Here is an 8,698-nt window from a genome sequence, read left to right as displayed (position 1 = left end):
GTCTGTGCCAGTTCATCTTGTTTGTTTAACTTTTTATGGCTGCAGGGGCAGTATTGAGTAGCTCTGTTTAAGGTGCCCATTTCAAACGGCCTCGTACTCAATTCTTGCTCGTACAATATGCATATTATTGTTATTATTGGATAGAAAACACTCTCTAGTTTCTATAGCCGTTTGAATTATGTCTCTGAGTGGAACAGAACTCATTCTACAGCACTTTTCCTGATATGGAGTGAGATTTCAGAAATGTTGGCCTCTGGTCCCAGGTCAGTTTTAAAGTCCCTGTAAATCCTATGAGGATACAAACACTGCCCACGCCTTCCTCTAGATGTCAGTAAGAGGTGACAATTTGAATGGAGTCGATTGCGCAATCAGGGCCTGTATAAAACGCCAAAGACCGGATGTACCGTTCTTTTCCTGCTGCGCCTGACGCACGATGGACGTTGGACCTGCTCTCTTTCCAAGCTTGGGTTTAGCCAGTAATATTTCGCCGGTCATGTTTTTACTCGTTATAGGTGTTAAAGACATCATAAGGTAGTTAATTTAAACCGTTTTATAGCAATTTATATCCGTTTAGTGCGATTTTGAGGCAATTCTTAGTGATGCACTTTGAAGCTTTGGGCACGTTTCCAGTACCGGTCGAACGTTAGTGGGCATTTCGACGGACAAGAGGACATCTTTCGACCAAAAGAAGATTAGACCCAAGAAAGGATACATTGCCCAAGATTCTGATGGAAGATCACCTCATAGTAAGAAATATTTAAGATGATAAATCGTTGTTCTGTCGAAAAATTTTAGACGCATATTCCGCCATTTTCTTTGGTATAGCTTCGCTTGGTGAACCCTGTATTGCACAGTAAGGATAATTTTAGAAATGTAATTCAGCGATTGCATTAAGAACTAATTTGTCTTTCGATAGCTGTCCAACTTATATTTTTTTAGTCAAGTTTATGAATAGTTAATCATGAGACAAGATCACTGTCAAATATGGCGCCCGACATTTTCAGGCTAGTTTTGCTAGTTTTGTCATTGTATAACCACGTTTTTTTGTGGCTAAATATGCACATTTTCGAACAAACTCTATATGTATGTTGTAATATGATGTTACAGGAGTGTCATCGGAAGAATTCTGAGAAGGTTAGTGAAAAAATTAATATATTTTGGCGATGATTACGTTATCGCTCTCTTTGGCTAGAATCAATGCTCTGGTAACGTTTGCACATGTGGTATGCTAATATAACGATTTATTGTGTTTTCGCTGTAAAACACTTAGAACATCTGAAATATTGTCTGAATTCACAAGATCTGTGTCTTTCCATTGCTGTGAGCTGTGTATTTTTAAGAAATGTTTTATGATTAGTAATTAGGTAATACACGTTGCTCTGTGTATTTATTCTAGTCGAGTTGTGATGGTGGGTGCAATTGTAAACTATGATTTATACCTGAAATATGCACATTTTTCTAACAAAACCTATCCTATACAATAAATATGTTATCAGACTGTCATCTGATGAGGTTTTTTCTTGGTTAGTGGCTATCAATATCTTTATTTGGCCGAATTGGTGATAGCTACTGGTGGAGAGAAAAAATGGTGGACAAAGAAAAATGGTGTCTTTTGCTAACGTGGTTAGCTAATAGATTTACATATTTTGTCTTCCCTGTAAAACATTTTAAAAATCTGAAATGGTGGCTTTATTCACAAGATCTGTATCTTTCATTTGGTGTCTTGGACTTGTGATTTAATGATATTTAGATGCTACTATTTAATTGTGACGCTATGCTAGCGATGCTAATCAGTGTGGGGGGGGTGGGGGATGTTGTCATAGGTGTACCGACCTCGGGCTTGCAGCCATAAGAGGTTAAGTCAACCAGTGTTTCCTCAGCTCCTGTTTTTCCCCAGTCTCTCTTTTCTCGTCTTCCTGGTTTTGACCCTTGCCTGTCCTGACTCTGAACCCACCTGCCTGACCACTCTGTCAGCCCCTGAGCATGCCTGCCGTCCTGTACCTTTGCCGCTACTCTGGTTTATCGACGCCTGCTTGCCTTGACCTGTCGTTTGCCTGCCCCTGTTGCAATAACCATTGTTACATCTACACAGTCTGCACTTGGGTCTTACCTGAAACCTGATAATGAAAACAGAGGCAGTTAAGATTTCATGACTTTCACACTGTTTTGTGCTGAAGGCCCTATACTGCATTATGCTTGAACAGATGTGCTTGTCAGTAGTTTAGCATTCATTTCAGACTTGAGAATAGATGGAAAAACGTCTCACAACACCACAGAGTAGAGCAACATGAAATATAAAAGAAATGGGTATAGAACACCTGGCATCTTTGTAACTGAACTTTTAACATCACTTTAACACAACATAGCACGTGCATTTTATAGTAACTCAAAGACTGTTCAGAAGTACTTCCATTAAACTCAAATGAAAGGGAAGGTATGACCAAAGTGCATTGTGTAATTGTAATTTTTTTTAAATTAAAGTTATTGAACTGTCCAAGGTTAAAACCTGTTGAGGATAGAGGGCGCTATTTACACTTTGGGGGAAATTCGTGCCCAATTTAAACGGCCTCGTACTCTATTCTTGCTCGTACAATATGCATATTATTATTACTATTGGATAGAAAACACTCTCAAGTTTCTAAAACCGTTTGAATTATATCTGTGAGTAAAACAGAACTCATTTTGCAGCAAACTTCCTGTCAGAAAGTGAAAAATCTCAAATCGAGGCTCTGTTCCAGGGCCTGCCTATCATTTTGCTTGAGATTTATGACTATACATGCACTTCATACGCCTTCCACTAGATGTCAATAGGCTGTGAGAGGTGAAATGGGGTCTCAATCTCTTTCTATGGTCAAAAGAGACAGCTTGGAATGACATGACCCCAGAATTCGTTTGTTCAGGAAGCGCATAAAGGTCACCAGTATTGGCTTCTGAAAAGCAATCGTTATAGACGTCTTATATCTCCGGCTTTGATTTTATTTGATAAATGTGAAAATATCATCGGAAAGTATGTTTTTTCAATATAGTTTTATTAGATTATTGAAATTTTTTCGGGAGTTTAGACGTGTTGCGTTCTTTGCGTTTGGTGATGAAGGAGAGCTTAGCGCCACTTGGCTAGTTTTGCTTGCTCATTCGAGAGGGAAAAATGCCATTCTAAAACCAAACAACGATTGTTCCCGACAAAGGACCCCTTGTACAACATTCTGATGGAAGATCATCAAAAGTAGGACCCATTTTATGATGCTATTTCATATATCTGTCGAACATGTGTACTATTAGTTAGCGCCCAGATTTTGGGCACGCTCTCACTATAACGTAAGCTGGATGTCGTAATGAAGTTATTTTTAGAATTCTAACACGGCGATTGCATTAAGAACTAGTGTCACACCCTGGCCTTAGTTATCTTTGTTTTCATTATTATTTTAGTTAGGTCAGGGTGTGACATGGTGAAGTATGTGTTTTTGTATTGTCTAGGGTGTTGTTTGGTTTAGGGGGTTAAGTAGAGTAGATGGTTTAGTGTTCAGTGTAGGTGTCTAGGAAAGTCTATGGTTGCCTGAATTGGTTCTCAATTAGAGACAGCTGGTTATTGTTGTCTCTGATTGGGAGCCATATTTAAGGCAGCCATAGGCTTTAGCTGGTTGTGGGTAATTGTCTATTTGTAGTGTTTGTGTCAGCACTATTTATATGTATAGCTTCACGGTCGTCAGTTTGTTATTTTGTTCGTTTGTGTATAGTTGTTCGTTTCTTGTTTTTTCTCTCTTCTTTAATAAAAGAAGATGTATTTTGCACACGCTGCGCCTTGGTCCTCTCTCTCTTGTCAAGACGATCGTGACAACTAGTGTATCTATCATTTCCTATACAACATGTATTTTTTAGTCATGTTTATGAATAGTTATTTGGTCAGAATAGGTGAGTTTTAGAAAAATATCTGCACATTCTGGGAAAAAGATGCTACATGTTTACAATGTATAACCACGGAATTCAGCTCTAAATATGCACATTTTCGAACAAACCATATATGTATTGTGTAATATGATGTTATAGGACTGTCATCTGATTTAGTTTGAGAAGGTTAGTGAAAAAATTAATATCTTTTGCTGGTTTATTCGCTATGCTTTTTTGTGCACGCTACCTGTGCTGTGAAAAATGTCTGTGCTTTTTTGTATTTGGTGGTGAGCTAACATAAATATACGTGGTGTTTTCGCTGTAAAACATTTTAAAAATCGGACATGTTGGCTGGATTCACAAGATGTTCATCTTTCATTAGCTGTATTGGACTTGTTAATGTGTGAAAGTTAAATATTTAAAAAAAAAAATTTTTGAATTTCACGCTCTGCCTTTTCAGTGGAATGTGGGAGGAGTGGCGCTAGAGGAACCCCTGTCCTAGACAGGTTAATGAGATAGGAGTACAGTTTAGATAGGAATACAGTCAGAATCATGCCATCAGGTTAGAATGTAAACTTCTTCATTAGTCCTTGCTTCTGACCATGTGGTGCAAGGACAACAACCTATCTCTCAATGTCATCAAGACAAAGGAGATGATTGTGGACTACAGGAAAAGGAGGACCGAGCACGCCCCCATTCTCATTGACAAAGCTGTAGTGGAGCAGGTTGAGAGCTTCAAGTTTCTTGAAGTCCACATCACCAACAAACTAACATGGTCCAAGCACACCAAGACAGTCGTGAAGAGAGCACGACAAAACCTATTCCCCCTCGGAGATGGAAAAGATTTGGCATTGTTTATCAGATCCTCAAAAGGTTTTACAGCTACACCATCGAGAGCATCTTCACGGGTTGCATCACTGCCTGGTATAGCAACTGCTCGGCCTCCGACCACAAGGCACTACAGAGGGTAGTGCCTATGGCCCAGTACATCACCGGTGCCAAGCTTTCTGCCATCCAGGACCTCTAAACCAGGCAGTGTCAGAGGAAGGCCCTAAAAATCGTCAAAAACTCCATCCACCCTAGTCATAGACTGTTCTCTCTGCTACCGTACGGCAAGCGGTACCAGAGTGCCAAGTTTATGTCTAAGAGGATTCTAAACAGCTTCTATCCCAAAGCCATAAGACTCCTGATCAGCTAATAAAATGGCTACCCAGACTATTTCCATTGCCCTCCCCCCCATTTATTCTATGCTGCTGCTACTCTCTGTTATTATCTATGCATAGTCACTTTAATAACTCTACCTACATATACATATTACCTCAATTACCTCGACTAACCGGTGCCCCCGCACATTGACTCTGTACCGGTATCCCCTGTATATAGCCCCGCTATTGTTATTTACTTCTGCTCTTTAAGTATTTGTTATTCTTTTTTTGGGGGGGTATTTTTCTTAAAACGGCATTGTTGGTTAAGGGCATGTAAGTAAGCACTTCACTGTAAGGTCTACACCGGTTGTATTCGGCTCATCGAACAAATAACTTTTGATTTGATTTCTACGTGTCATTTAGATGGGAACTCGCAATTTGAGAGATTCTAGCATGTATTTACAGTTGGCTGCAGTACAGAACATTTTCATGCATTGTTCATATTTGTTGTCCTTCTACAGTACGCTATGTGTTAAGGAATGATAACGCTAGAATTCCTACACATATTCACTCTGTGGAATACGCATACTAACAGCAGTCAGTGTAACTGTATAAAGATAAGACTAGCCCGGGACAAACCACATTTTAGACAGAGTGGTGTGGGAATCTAGGTTAGAGCAACCCCTGTTGACTGGGTGGTGGAGCGGTGCAAGAGGATAAACAGGCAATGATTTGATATTTATAGCAGGTTCTGGTCCCACGTCAGAGGCATCTTCTTTTATGCACAGAGGCACCTGGATGTACAGTACAGTAACAACCCTCCAAACGCTTAACTTAGCTGGCAGAGCACAAGGCAGGAACATCATCCAACACAAGAAGCCCTGGGGTTTTAGGGAGAAAGGCGAGCAACTGCGCTCCCTCTGCAAACCAATTAGCAAATGACTCCCTGCACCCCACTCTTGGAAACAGAACAGGGAAGAATTCTGGGAAATGAGAACCGGTAACAGCTCTTTGCGTGTGTTGTTATGTGCGTGCGTGTGTAGGAGAGAGTTGATGTGTGTTGTGTGTCAGGGATTGTTTTTGTAGGGGAAAGTGTGTGCGCGTGTGTTCATGCGTGTGTACAGAAAGTGTAAGCAAAAGACAACATGCTTCTGGCCGAGGATCAAATGCTTACGAAAAATGTTTAAAAAACATCTTATAGGAATCTCTCTACTTATTCAATCTTTTTTTTAAATCCGTAGATTATTGGAAATGCTCAATGGCTCACTGCCACAAATCCTAACACAGGCAGGCCTCTACTGTCATCAGACACAGGGACAGGGTTCAAACATAGTCTTATAGCACATTCTTACACCTTGAGCAATGCAGCGGAAATTGAAAAAAATAAAAACATGATACTAACCTGTGAAAAGGTCAACTTGGAGGACAAGTGTCAAACGAGCAAAAGCCATGTGCAGCCAACCTTGACTTGTGCTCCACTGCCTCTGAGAGTTGATGCCAGTCTATCAGCAGGCAGGCAGGCTGCAGTGCAGGAGTGATAGAATACATACTAAACTAGCGTTCTCTGAATCTACTTACAGTATGTTGATGCATCTGTAGATGTCCTATTTGGTAGTTCACAGACATAAGAAAGTAGGTATTGTGTGTGTGTGTGTGTGTGTGTGTTGCATTTGCAGAAGCATTCATTCCATTCCAGAACATCCCACACATTAACATACATCAATGTAACATCACCAATGGTATTGACTATATGTCATCTTAATAAAGTTATTTGAATCCTAAAACTCATGGGGTGAAGATAACCTACATGACCAAAAGTATGTGGACACTTGCTCGACAAACATTTAATTCCAAAGTCATGGGCATTTCATGAAGCTCTTGACGAACAGTTTTTGTGCTGACATTGCTTCCAGAGGCAATTTGGAATTCAGTAGTGAGTGTTGCAACCGAGGACAAACAATTTTTATGCGCTAAGCGCGTCAGCACTCGGTGGTCCCGTTCTGTGAGCTTGGGTGGTGTACCACTTCGCTGCTGAACCGTTGTTGCTCCTAGATGTTTCCACTTCACAATAACAACACTTACAGTTGACCAGGGCAGGTCTAGCAGGGCAGAAATTTGACAAATTGACTTATTGGAAAGGTGGCATCCTATGAATCTGCCATGTTGAAAGTCACTGAGCTCTTCCGTAAGGCCATTCTACTGCCAATGTTTCTCTATGGAGATTGCATGGCTGTGTGCTCAATTTTATATACCTGCCAGCAACGGGTGTGGCTTGAATAGCTGAATCCATAATTTGAAGGGGTGTATATAGTGTAGGTGTCAAGAAGAAGCCCTACTAATCATTGAAAGGGACTGGTGACGTGAGCAGCAAAATAAAGAAAAACGAATTGAAAGAGAATAGGCCTTCTGTGATTATTTATGTCAAACATGATGTTTTACCAATGAAAAAAACTGATAGATGGTAGCTGGAAGAAATTAACACGTTGCTCATTTAAATAGAAAATGAATAAATATGTTTTTCAGGGTAGCTTATCCAGAATAAACATGTGAAAGTGGGTTAAATCTAGGAATATGTAGTCATGTAGCATCTATATCCATTGTGCCTTTGTCTTCACAGGCACTGCTGAAATTACCATGTCACGCCTCATCTTTGAAGTCTCTGGGATCACAGCCCACCATGCTTCCATACCAGAGACAATAAACTATATTCTTCCCAAGTTCTCTTTTCTCCTTAGTACCTGATTTACACAGATGATTCATATTCCATTTCACCAGCAGCTACTTGCATTGGACACACTGAAGCAATGAGGGAGAGATGGGGGAGAGAGAGAGAGAGCAGGCTAATGCTATTTTTAGACCTGTGCTGTGTGAGTCATTCAAAGCAGTGCTTAAAATGAGACCCAACCGTGGAGTTTTGGAAACGGGAAGCAATAAAGCGTTCCAGATGACACACATTGAGCTGGGTGGATCAACTCCGTAATTAACTAGTGACATTTGTTATCTTTGTGATGTTCATCATGCGGTAATAACGGGTGATTAGACACAGTCAAATCACAAAATCACTCATATGGAGTCAAATTTAACACATTTTTTTTTATTTTGGTCCCACCACCATTTTGTGTTAACTACTCTGGTTAGTGTTTATGTGTTTGGAGTTAAAACAACACTAAATGGAGTAAATATTCAACTCTCAGAGAGTTTTAACTCCAATTCACATTTTTTCTATTTTCTGTGTTATTTTTTATCAACTCCCTTGATATTTTACACTTGTGTTGTTTTGAAAAAAACTATGTCGATGTGTCCCTGAGCAAAGCACTTAACCATAATAACTCCTGTGCATCTGCTAAATGACAAAAACGTAAGTTGCACTATTGGTGTGAGAAATTGCTCGGTGCTGTACATCGCATTGAACAGTTAATAAGGTGAATACATCTTTGTAGAATCACACCATTCACAGAGGTTTGTGATAGGCCAGGACGTCACCATCCGGGGAATTGACAAAAGCTGGATTAAATCGCCATGTATCCTCTCATCACTTCAGGAAACTCCGATTGCCTACCTGATTACCTATCAAATCCTATTCACCTTTCTTTTTGTAAGTGGGGTAAAACTGCCAGTCGAGTCAGGCTTCAGAAAGGCTTTACGTCTCTCCGCCTAATTGGTTTGCT

The sequence above is a fragment of the Salvelinus namaycush genome, chromosome 40 (assembly GCF_016432855.1).
Source record: "Salvelinus namaycush isolate Seneca chromosome 40, SaNama_1.0, whole genome shotgun sequence".
NCBI classification, from domain to species: Eukaryota; Metazoa; Chordata; class Actinopteri; order Salmoniformes; family Salmonidae; genus Salvelinus; species Salvelinus namaycush.
The sequence above is the reverse complement of the archived record's forward strand: the minus strand, read 5'-3'. Positions refer to the sequence as shown.